Consider the following 12,424-nt stretch of genomic DNA (forward strand, 5'->3'; position numbering starts at 1 on the left):
ATATAAAACCCCCTGGAATTTGTAACAGTATGTCCTTCACGACACTCAAAGTCAGCTTCATTCCCATCAATATTAAATAAAAATTAAAGCCCACTCGATATATGAGAGTGTGCATTGATTTAATATTTCACCCCAGCAGTGAAAGAAGCCCTTGCACCCACACTCAACTTGCAATTTGGAAATAAATTGACTGATTTAGAGCCAGAAAGAGAGAGAGCGAAAAGGGGTCAGATGCGAACCTGGTATGCTAGTACTGAGTAGGGTCACATTGCACAACAAATCACTTGCATGAATATAGAGAAAGAAAACGATTGCTATTTCTGAAAGCAATTTTGTTTGGTGAAGGTGTGTAGATTGCCATGTATGTGAATATACCGCTCACACGACAGGAAGGGCACAAGCGTTTCATAAGAGTCAATGGCATATTTTGCTTTTAGCAGAAACAGTAGAAGCACAATGAGTTTCATGAAAAAGCAGACAAAACCTTTTTTTTTAAACAGCCTTCTGCACAGGCCTTGTGGGTTTTTTATGAGGTGACTTTTGTGGCAATGCATCCATTGTACTTAAATTGAGCCTAATGAAGAATAATTAGCTAGTTGAAACGTTGATAACAGAGCAGCTCAGTAAATGGATAAAAGATGAGCCGGCCTGGAGAAAGAGTCTGAGCTCTGCAGGAAATAGCAGCACTCATGTAAATTCACATTATATCAACATGACGAACTTAAGGAACAATTCACATTTCCACTTGCCTCCATTTCTTTGAAAACTGAAAAAAATCTAATGATAATAATAAATAAAGCTTATTGTCACATGCTCATTAAATCTGCATGTGGTAAAACTCAAGCCTTTAATTAGGAAGGATTGGAAATTAATATGAATATTTATTTATCTTAGCAACAAAGCATTGTCACACTAAAGTAGACTACGACTCACTCAAAGGCCTTAGAGAGGATTATAAAAAAAAAAGAGATAATTAACATAAAAATGGAAATGACTGTGTAGACTTTTCATGACTGGTTCATCATAAATAGTAAGAAAATACAAATAATATCTTAAATAAGCTATCTTAAAAACCATTTAATTAAATATATAGAACATGGGTCAGTAAAATTGTTGATATACTGTACATTACATTAAAATGAAAAACATTATATTATATAATAATATAATAAAAATGAACAACAATTTCTTAGTTAAGTAGATCATTGTTATCACAAAAACAGTCATATAGATGCCATGTGGTGATATTTAATGAATTTAACACATTATTTAATGACTTATGTATGTTATACTTTGGGACATATATTTTATATGGAAGAAAAAAAAATGGTTTTCAATCATTTAAATGTTATATATATTAAGACAAATTGCCCACAACCTATACAATGTATTTATCTGTAGTGTACTTGAGATCTCAATACAAGGTTTTAATGAGGTCTGATGAGCGCTATAATCAGGACAGCGCTGCCATCTACTGGACGAATAGGTGAATAACAACAACAAGAACGCGAACACGACATCATCATCACATCACTGTCATCATAAACAACAGCAACAACAACAGTAATAATAATAATAATAATAATAATAATAATAATAATAAAAGCCTATAATTAAAAAATGCAGCTGGGTTACACAAATCTGGAAAAAAAAATGGAATGTAAATTTGGGATATATCTTATGGACACATGAGATATCCTCTGTGTGTTAATAAAAGGGCAGCGATAAAATTACAATAAAGAGTAAAAGACTAAATGATCTCATAAAACAGGTTAATAACAGGTCACAAATATGATTGATGATTTTGAGTGAGTTGATTTAATGTGTCGTCAGTCTAATCTCACTCAGAAGGCGGATTAATGTTTCCAGTCAATCCCGCTTCAGCGAATCAACAGGAAATTTCGTAAAAGTGATGTCGTGATGTTGACGCTCCTCACCGTTTGTTCTACAGCATCGGTTTTCTCCGTCGTATCGATATGGCCGTTTCAACAAGTCAGAAGATCACCTTGATCTCTTGCATCGTTCTTTGTATGTCTTTATTTCTACCCAAATTATTTTTACCCAGAGTGAAGAAAGAAACAGCGCAGTCGGAGGGTAAGATGAGACAAAAATGTAATCCTTCATCATCCCTCGTTTAATGTTTCAGTAATGTCAGTGCTGATTTACCATCCCTGTGATCTCTGTGCTCAGGTCCCCTGTTAACCTCTACCAGCTCCTCGTGTGTGGCTTCATAATGTGAGGATCACTTTCATTCCTAAACAAATCTATCCTCATTTATTCCTAACAAAACCTAACACCGTAACCATTGAAAAAAAAAAAAAGAATAATAATATGGATAATTATAACATTATAAGGAGATTTCATATATGTCATTTAGTTTAGTTTAATTTAGTTAATTTTTGTAATTCATATTTTTGATAACCACTGGTTTTATACAGAAAAAAAATGAATAGAAATTGCTCTTTTTTTAGTGGCAGTGTCTATAAAATAATTATATTTTTTTATTTATTTTTTAAGTCGGACCAGGACATTTTCCTCCCCCACGACCACAGACATTCATTCTCTGAAGATCATGATCACTGGGACACAGACTCTCATTACATCAAGCATTACAACCCAGAGGCCATTGCCAGAGCCAAAGTGTTGGCAAGCCGAATCTCCTGGGCCAGGTCATCCCCGTCTATGGCTTTGGGATTTTCCTTTATATCATCTACTTGTTCTTTAAAGTGAGTCTTACCAGAAGCTATTTGGTAAAATGGCTCCATTCAGCAGCTCTCCTGTAAGACTGATTCCCCAAGAGAAAGATCTAGCAGGCTCTTTAATATAGTACAGAAATGTTTCAAAGTTGGGTCAGTTAGATTTTTAATGTTTATGAAAGAAGTCTCTTATTCCTACAATGTTGCATTTATTTTATCAAAACTACAAAAAAAAAACACAAAAAAAAAAAAACAGTAATATGTGGAAATGTTATTACAATTTAAAAGAACTGTTTTGTATTTCAATATATTTGAAAATGTAATGAATTCCTGTGATGCCAATGCTGATTTCAGTAGCAATTACAGTACTACAATCTTCAGGGTCACATGATCTTTCAGAAATCAGTCCAGAAATGTCTTTACTGTCACTTCTAATTAAATTAAAAATATCCTAAGCTGAAGAAAATAAATTTTTATATGTATATGTGTGTGTATATATAGCCATAGGTACGCGCGCACACACACACACATATATGCTTCAGTTATGCTTACTTTGATCTTTCAACAGCTGACCTCTAAGGACAAACCTCATCGACAAGGTTGCAGATTCCCTATGGCTGCAGTCAGAATACACATTTGAAGAGATGCGTGAGTTACATATACATCAAACCTAGTTAGACAACATTATGTACCTAATAATGGATGCTCACCTTAGTAGCACCATATGTAAAATTGTGACCTTTTTTTTAAAAATCACATTCTTTTTTACTCTTATTGCATTCATTCTCAGCATTTCTGTAGCTAAACCACATGCAACTCCAGATAAAGTAGATTAAGATCCTGTCCAAGACATGGCAAGCTTTGTTCAACCCGGAATTAACAATCAGAAGTAATGTTTTAGAAGGCTAGCCCCTCCTAATACCAATTAACTGCATGTCTTTTGGAATCATTAGTAAGAGGGTTTAGCTCTATTCAACAAATGGATACCAAAGGGTGGAGGAGGCAACTGACATAGAGCATCAGTTACTGCACTCACTCCCTGATACAGCACGTGTATGAAGAGATCAAACTATCCTTACAATTTTGCTATTTAAATAAATGTATGATTAAATGAAACTACAAAGTGTGGCGGCCACATGTTTGAGTGAATATCTGTATCTTATGTGATTCTAAACCTCAATTCAATTGTCTCCCTGGCAGCTACTTGTCAGCTGGGCACCAAATGGCAGGCCAGAATGAGTGAAAAAGCCAGAGAAAAGAGAATATCTAAAGTTGTCCACCCATCTACCAGGTAATCAAATCGTATTTCTCTCCTTGCACCATCCAGTATCTTACTGATCAAAGAGCTGACAGAGCACTGACATGATCTGCATGCAACTTCAAATGGAAATTGGAATCCATTTTTTAAAAGGGAAAGTGCTATTTCACAGCATTATGATTCCCAAGAAATGCATTAACTGTTATAATGCATATCTAGAGTGCAGTGTAAGTCACTTTGGATAAAAGGATCTGCCAAATACAAATTATTATTATTTTTAATTCACAGAACATAGATCCATATTCTTCTGAGGAAACATATTTGTTTCCTTTTCTATTTTTAGCAGCCTGTGCAATTTGTTGACAAGTTTAAATTATTTTTAAAATAATGAACAACAGTGGTACATTTGTTTTGCAGCTTCATAATTAGAAAGAATGTGTATATTGTTTTTGCAATGATTGTAATAAATTGCTTTTAATAACGTATTTCTGTCTCACCACTGGTTCTGACTTCAGGTCACGCAGGGGCACACGGAGGCGTGAGGAGAAAAAGCTCAAACAGCTGAAGGAGATCACCCAAATGATGCGGGAGAGACAGTTACGAGAGGAAGCTTCGCCAGAGGAGGAGGCCGAGGAGGCCCCCTACACTGCAGACTGGGAAGGTATACTTCAAGGCTTTGTGTTGGGTCCGCTGTTGTTTCTTGGTCCTTGAATTACATTTTATTCACTACTTCCCAAGGCTATCCAGAGGAGACCTACCCAGAGTATGACACGACCTCCCGCAGACGCAGATTTCCAGTGTTATACTTGAAGAACCAGACCAAGTCATACTCACAGCAGAGGAGCTTGCTGAGAGAATGGAGAAGGAAGAAGAAGAGGAGGAGGAGGATGATCCTGATGAGGAGGTGAAAGTGGAGAATGATGGAGAAAAAGAAGAGGACGACAAAGAAGAAGAGGAATATGAAGAGGATGAGGATGAAGATGAAGAGGAGGAGAGGAAGAGGAGGAGAGGAGGATGAGATTCGAGAAGACCAGCCCTGTCTTCTTAAAAGTATTGATGAGGATGATGAGAAACTCGAGTACCCTCGTGAAAACGAGGAGGAACAGAAACCAAGCAGGAGAAGACGACAAATCACTTTTAGCGATCACAGACATGTCTTCCATTATCCAAAGGGTGGAGCTGTTGGTTGCAAGTATGAGAAAGAGAGGAAGAAGAACATGATGGAGAAGAAGAAGAGGAAGTGGAGCATGATGGGGCAAGGAATGAAGAGGAAGAAAATGGTGATGAAGAAGACTGTGAAGAAAAGAGGGAAGATCAACATAATGAAGATGGGCAGAGTGAGACAGAGAAGGAGGAGGAGGATCCTCTGATGGAGGCCGAGAGCCTGGGATTTAATGATGAAGTGGAATGTGAATCGGAGGAACAGGAAGTAGACCTCCTTGACTTCCTACAAACATACCAACCTGAGGTAACTATCATCTCCAACAAGTCAGAATCTACCAAAGCTCAAGCCTCTGGGACTCTTCGAATGCGTCACAAGAAACAAAAGGTGAAGAAGTGACCAGCCTGGGGAAAAAAAACAATAGTCGTGTGTTCGTTTATCCTCTAGTTTAAACATACCTTACTGTGAATCTTTCTTGCTTTGCTTAAGGAAACTGTAACTATCTAGGCTTTTCTTGAGATCTCTTTCATCTGTTTCCAAGAACAGCTAGAGAAGATTTTAGAGTATGTTGTGTCAAAAATAGGCACTTTCAAGACCCTTTTTCCAAAAAAAGTCTTTGCCAATAAAACATTTCCAAACAGAAATGGCTTTGTGTGAACATTATTTCATGAGCTGTAAAGCACTGTACCACAAATGCAATTTTCATCTTAAATATTTGAGATGCAAAAATTCACATTCAGTTTTATTTTGAGTACTGTATACAAACACTGTATACTGACCACTGTACACATTTTACAAAACAGAGTGACATAATAGTTATACATTATCAATTTAACACAAGAGTGGTGAGATTTTTTTTCCCAAACAATGAAAATTAGCACTAATTTTCAGTTTTTTAACCATTTAGAGAGAACCCAAAAACTGTTTATAGCATTACATGAAGTATAGAGAGTGCTGGAATGGTTTCACGAGGCAGTTAAAAAACAAACTTTAATAACTTACACAGATTTCTTTGCAAATTGGCCAAAGAACTTTACATATACTTTATATTTTTCCTTTAAAAAAGTAATATTAAAAATACTTTTCCAGGGGAAAGACAGGATGTCTGAAGCCACAACATTTCTATGACAAAAAGAATAGTAACAAAAAAGGTATGCCATTTACAGCAAATTTCATCTCTTTATACTGGATTAACAATCTAAATATTAGTTGTTGTTGTTTTAACTTAAAATGCACAGTTTGTGCAATTAAGAATGTTTGCGTGATGGACAACAAACTTGAAATTTTTCAAAATTAAACCAAGGGGCTTTCGGCAGGGAACAAAAATGATGATGGATTGATTTCTCTAAAACACATTCATTTAACACTAACGTTATATGATTTCAGACAATGAAAAGATTTTTTTTTTTTTCCGGTTTCCAAAACGTTTTTGTGACGTTTGACTGAAATGAAAAACAGTATGATAAAAAGAAACCTTGAGTCGTGCTAATGCATAATAGAGCAGATCTAGTAAATCAGTGTGGCCATATGAAGACTATTCAAGAATAGTTTGGCTTTAAGGGCAGTGTGTGCAGCAGGTTTTATGTTTTGTTATGTTTGTAGTTCAGTTGCCACACTGATAACTCCGCTTCACTTATTTCATTTCTTCATTCATCAGCATTGTTCAGCAAAGACACAGAAGTGTTCAATACAATTATAAATGATGATGTGAGTTTTGTCTAAATTCCACGCTGATGCTTTGTTCGATCCACAGATTCACAATTATCCTCATGCAGCAGAAATTAAATAGATGACTTTGTTTGCATGCACAGTTATAATCAAACTACAATCACTTTATCAAGATCTGATAGTCCGACCCCCAAAAAATCAGACCAGTTAAATTTCAGTTGGACTAAAATGTTTCTATGGCAAATTACTAATGTAGGCAGACAGAAATCCAACTTTTAAAAGTGCATGTAAACAACACTGGCTTAAGAAAACAATGTAGCATCTCACCAACTTCAAGCATCACAAGTGTTTCATCCAAAGGCACAATATTTACAGCTTTCCACCATTCATCTCTGAATAAAGTGCTCAGTACATTCCCCTACAAATGTAGTGGGTCAGTATGAGGTGATTACAGTATGTACTTACCCTGGTATTGACCCTCACATAAACACACTTCTTCCACCATGTAGGACTTCAGGGGCTTTCACACCAGAGCTTCTGGTGTGGATCTGGATATGGAACCATTCATTTTGGTTTGTTTAAATTATATAAATGTCATTTGTGGGTCTCATGTTCCCTTGAAAACTGTAGATAAACCGTTTGCAGAACTGTGCAGATGGACACAAAGTGATAATGATGACATCTATTTTGTGGAATTGTCATACATTCATCAGATGATTTTTAAGAAATCCAAACCAAAAGCTCGAATGTGGAGGCACCTTGGTCAGGCTTTGTGCTTGAAGCACGGGGAATTATTGGCATGGGGTAAGACACAAGCAGCAGATGGTATGGAAATCTATAAATACATAAATAGTGGATAAATATGTTAGACTGTCATACTTCATACTGGCTTCGGAGTCCTTGTGAAGAATGAACTGATACATTAAATATGTAAAAGACGTTGTATGAGACAAGTGACTTGTAGCTGAAGAAATGTCACATATGGAAGTCATATTGCAAAAAGTTCATTAAATCAAATATCCAAATTGTTACATCACAGCTACATGTTATTTTTCTTGTGAAAAATCATAACTGATAGGTTAGTAAACATTAATTATTTTAGAATTATGACCATGGCAAAATGATTTTAGTTTTTAACCTTAGGGACAGAAGTACTACTGTAAAAGATCCTTATTTGAACATTAGCAAAAGGTTAGTTTTAGCTTGACGGTTAAGTAAAGAAAGTGAGTAAGAGATTTTTGACTGTCAATTAAACGAATGCATCCTCTTCTGATAAACTCCCACAGTTGAGCTTTGAAGTCTTTGTGCTTTCCCCCAACTGTGATGCCCTTTTTTAAAAAGTAGAAATGCCACCTTGCTCAGTCATATTCGCACAAAGAAACAAACTCGATACGCAGTCATGCCTCCAATGGAGGATCTTGAGAGTGGACCCAGCTGCTTTGGAGTTCACCACAGCCCTTTACTCAGTGATTGGGACTGTAAAGCAGTCTGGCTAGGTCCTTTCGTTCTTGTGGCTGGCAGTGAGAGATGGCTACTCACAGGCTAGCTTGCTGTCAAAACTGGACAGAGCAATAGCAAATGCCTGCAGGGCACACATGGGGTAGTTGTAGTCCATTGTAAAGACGTCCTCTGCTACACGACCAAACTGCATCACAATGTAATCCGCTGCATTCAAGAAAGACAGAATACAGGGATGAGAATACAGACAAAACAAACAGGTACTTCTCTGTGTGGTTTCTAAAACACAATCCATCTCTGGAGTATGTAGTGGTTGGACACTTTTGGACACTATTTCAAAAATACTATTTCAAATATCTGATTTTCATTGCATTGCAGACACAAAATATCAAACAGAGTGGCTTTGGCAAACAAGTCATGCTAGCGCTTTTCTGAAACACTATTTTCAGTTATTTTAGACAGGTATTTTTAGATGGATGTAACATGAAATCAGTTTAAAAATATATATATTTTGTAAATTTCCTACTGTAAATATATTAAAACTATTTTTTTTAATTAGTAATATGCATAAGAACTTTAAAGGCGACTTGATTTTTTTGCATTCTCAGATTAAGGAATTTCAAATAGTTGTATATTTACTGTTATATACTGAAACCTAACAAACTTCATTTTCTGAAATGTTTTGACTGAGAAGTGTAATTGTGATATATTCCTTTAAAATAAATGATACATTGATATTTTCTATATAATGCAAATATGCTATACATTTCTAATTGTGGCTTACAAGTGTCCAAATACATTTTGAGGCCAGTTTATACCTCCAGATTTAATATAATATTTACTATATGTACTTCTACATATATATGTGTTTGTGTGTGTGTGTGTGTGTGTGTGTGTGTGTAATAATTCTACATGAATTACATTTTAAGGCTAATATTGTTCTAAAACTAATATTGCTGTTGCCTTGTAAACCATGCAAGCAGTACACAAAGCTTAAGATTATCATTTTTAACTCACGGTCATTGTCATGAATGATCTGAAAATTTTTGACAGATGCTTGGGTGACCCTGCCATGGAAGTTAAGCACATATGATTGTGTATCATCGTTCCAGACCGGCGTCTTGTTGTGAAGCTCTATCACACTCTCAGTGCTTTTGTTCTGCCATCGAGCCAGTAGAGACTCGTGGTCCTGCAAAACAACAGACAGATGTGGGGGATTAGCTTTCCATTAGCGCATGTAACTTTGCCACTAATGCTAACATTTGTATACTGTATACAAAAATAGGCCAAGGGTCACTGGTTGCCTCAGACTAATGTTTTACATAAGTAATACATTACCTAGTATTTTACTGGTCATGTAACACAAATGATAACATCTAAATTAACAAATTGAAAAAGATTTCCACCTTGACAGCCTTTAACAGCCTTTGATCGTGGAAGTATTTTTAGTAAGTATTTTTGAATTTTGAAAACTACAATGAACCTTTTGAGATTGTAGCTAATAACAGCCTATTTAAACACCAACTATAGGCCTACATGCTGGATTATGCATTATGCTATCTGAAACAGCCCTACACTCACATTTCGAGGCCTGATGGAGACTCTTTCATGGTCCATGTTCATTCCGGGAACAATGACGCTCATCTTCCGAGGCCCCTTGAACCCTAAAATCATTTGTTTCCTGCAGAACAGAACACAAACATCCGAATTAGTCACCATGTTTATATACATGTGACCCAAATCTACTCACTGAAGAGAAATTCTTAGAACTCATTCATCTACACTAGCATTTTATTTCCTGTTTTTTCTTCATCAGTGGTATTGCTATGCAAAAAAACAGCCAGCAGAGGTCAGGCTTGGCTCATGGTTGCTTGTGGCTCTGAAATGCAGGGCCCTCAGGGCTGGGTGCTGGCTCTGTGCTGGCCATTGACCGAGATCATGCTCACAAACTCACGTAGCAGATTGCGGCAAGCTCCTGTCGTAGATTCCCTGCTTCTAGGCTGGAGGTGGTCTTGACTGGGTTCACACCGCTGTCATATACCGTAAACTTGGTACCCATAAGGTTTGATCTGTGGGGATGACATCGTACTTACTGATGAAGTCTTACAATGAAGTTTTCAGCGTGTCACAGCAAAGGAATGAAGCTCCCAAAGACTGTCAAGAATATGTTCAGGCCACATTTCACACCAAAATCAAAAAGAAGAAAAAAATATACAAATTAAAGCTTTTTCTTTTTAGTACTAATAAAAATTATGGAATAGTAACATATACAAAATCAAAGATGTATGTTTTTAAGCAGCTGTAATGAGACTCAGACATTAGAACGCACACAGTGGCTTTCTCCTCATATGAACGAGGACACTCCTGCACAACAGCAATGAACCCAATTACAGTTTTAAATAGGTTCACACAGACTCATTAAAGGTCCCTCTTGAATGTTTAGACAGAGACAGATGTCTCTTGTCTCTAAAAAAACAGCATAGTTTTAAGTTACGCTACTGTATCTTATGAATCACGCGACACAATGAAACCTTTAAATCTACCTCAGTTTGCCAATAAAGCTCTCGCCGCCCCGTGATAGGTCAGTAGGGTCGATGGAGATGAGGTAATTGGATGTTTTGCTCTTCTTTCTCTTCCTCCCGGCTAAAAGGAAAACCTAATGTATAACAGAATTTAATTGGACACCGAAACAGCAGCACAAAACGGACATCAAAAACATCCGATAGAGATTGAGACATAAACAAACAAACAATCAGAGACAGCGTTTCCATATATTGTTTTGAGAAATGACAACCAACTATATAACACATATAGATATACATATACATATAGGGAAGTTGGCTATATGTATTATTCTACAAGGTAAAAAATGGCTATAAAACATGGCTTTTAACATATGATTTTTGATTTTAGGATAAGCATTTACCAGCGAAGCAATATTATGCTGAGTTGTCATTTAGCTCTCCCTGCAGGCTAAATATGGTTTCCTTTCATCAGAATCAATCATTTCAAGCCCTTTGGCAAATTGGATGAATGGAGTGTCACTGATTGGGCTTGATTGCTGGTGCTAAACAATGATGACTTCTTGGAAAACATGGAAATAATCATTGTTTCGGTGTGTGTCTGACCTTCTTGCCATCCTCTCTCTCCAGATGGAGTAGTAGGTGGGGTACATCCCCCTGTCCATGCCTTTTATCCCGTGTGATCCTGCATTTCACAGCCACTCCTTGAGGTGCGGGTCTGAGAGTGAACTCCTCCAGGTCATCTACGTCGATGGATGGTTCATTGGCCAATGGGCTGGAAGCTGAGGTCGCCTCCTGTCATTGATTAGGCAGATACAGATTGATCCCAGTCAATTATAAATTTTACGTTAAGAGAAGGGTACAAAGTGTAAATAAATAAATATTATATATATATATATATATATATATATATATATATATATATATATATATATATATATATATAAATCAAAAAGTATGAGACATGAGGAAAAAAAGCTGATTTAATAATAAATAAATAAAAATCTGAACACCCACTGAAAAATAAGATATGTGTTATATTTAAACCTTGAAAGCAACAAGAACAACAAATTGTGAAGAAAAAAAAATGTTCACATAAAAGTGTGAGTTGAACTTAATTGCACAGATTACATTATATAAGCATTTTCACTAGTGCACTCATTGCTTGACATTTTGACCCCAGTGTATATTAATCAAATGTCCCTGTGGTCTGAAATGTAAGCAGCTGGATTAAAATGGAAATGTTAAAGAGCAACAAAGCAACCCAGTGACGTATTAGTTCAGGCCCAAGAGACATGGATGAGCAACTACACAACCAAATGAATAACATCCGAATTTAGACTCCCATGAAATTAGTTTACTGGAAGAGCTCGGATAACAGACAAATAACAAGAGGGAAAAAAAAAAAAAATATATATATATATATATATATATATATATATATATATAATAGTAAATATAATATATATATATATAGGTAAATATGCATGTGAAATGCACAAGTGAATAATATGAGATAAGGACCATTACTTAAAGTTTACAGATTTTAGTTTAATGTTTTTTTTTTTTTGCAGTGTGACAAATAAATACAATTTAAAAAATCTCCATGTAGTCTCTCAAATAAAAAAGCATAAAAATAAACTTGAATTTTTTTCTTCAG

General features: G+C 35.9%; 2 pseudogenes; one reads left to right on the forward strand and one right to left on the reverse strand.

Moving 5' to 3' along the window:
• The first annotated feature begins 1,913 nt into the window (after positions 1–1,913).
• On the forward strand, positions 1,914–5,519 carry LOC113091175 (protein RIC-3-like; annotated as a pseudogene).
• A 1,830-nt stretch (positions 5,520–7,349) lies between these two features.
• LOC113091171 (tubby protein-like) lies at positions 7,350–11,559 on the reverse strand (annotated as a pseudogene).
• Positions 11,560–12,424: the final 865 nt, after the last annotated feature.

This window comes from Carassius auratus, unplaced genomic scaffold (genome assembly GCF_003368295.1).
Source record: "Carassius auratus strain Wakin unplaced genomic scaffold, ASM336829v1 scaf_tig00214110, whole genome shotgun sequence".
NCBI lineage: Eukaryota > Metazoa > Chordata > Actinopteri > Cypriniformes > Cyprinidae > Carassius > Carassius auratus.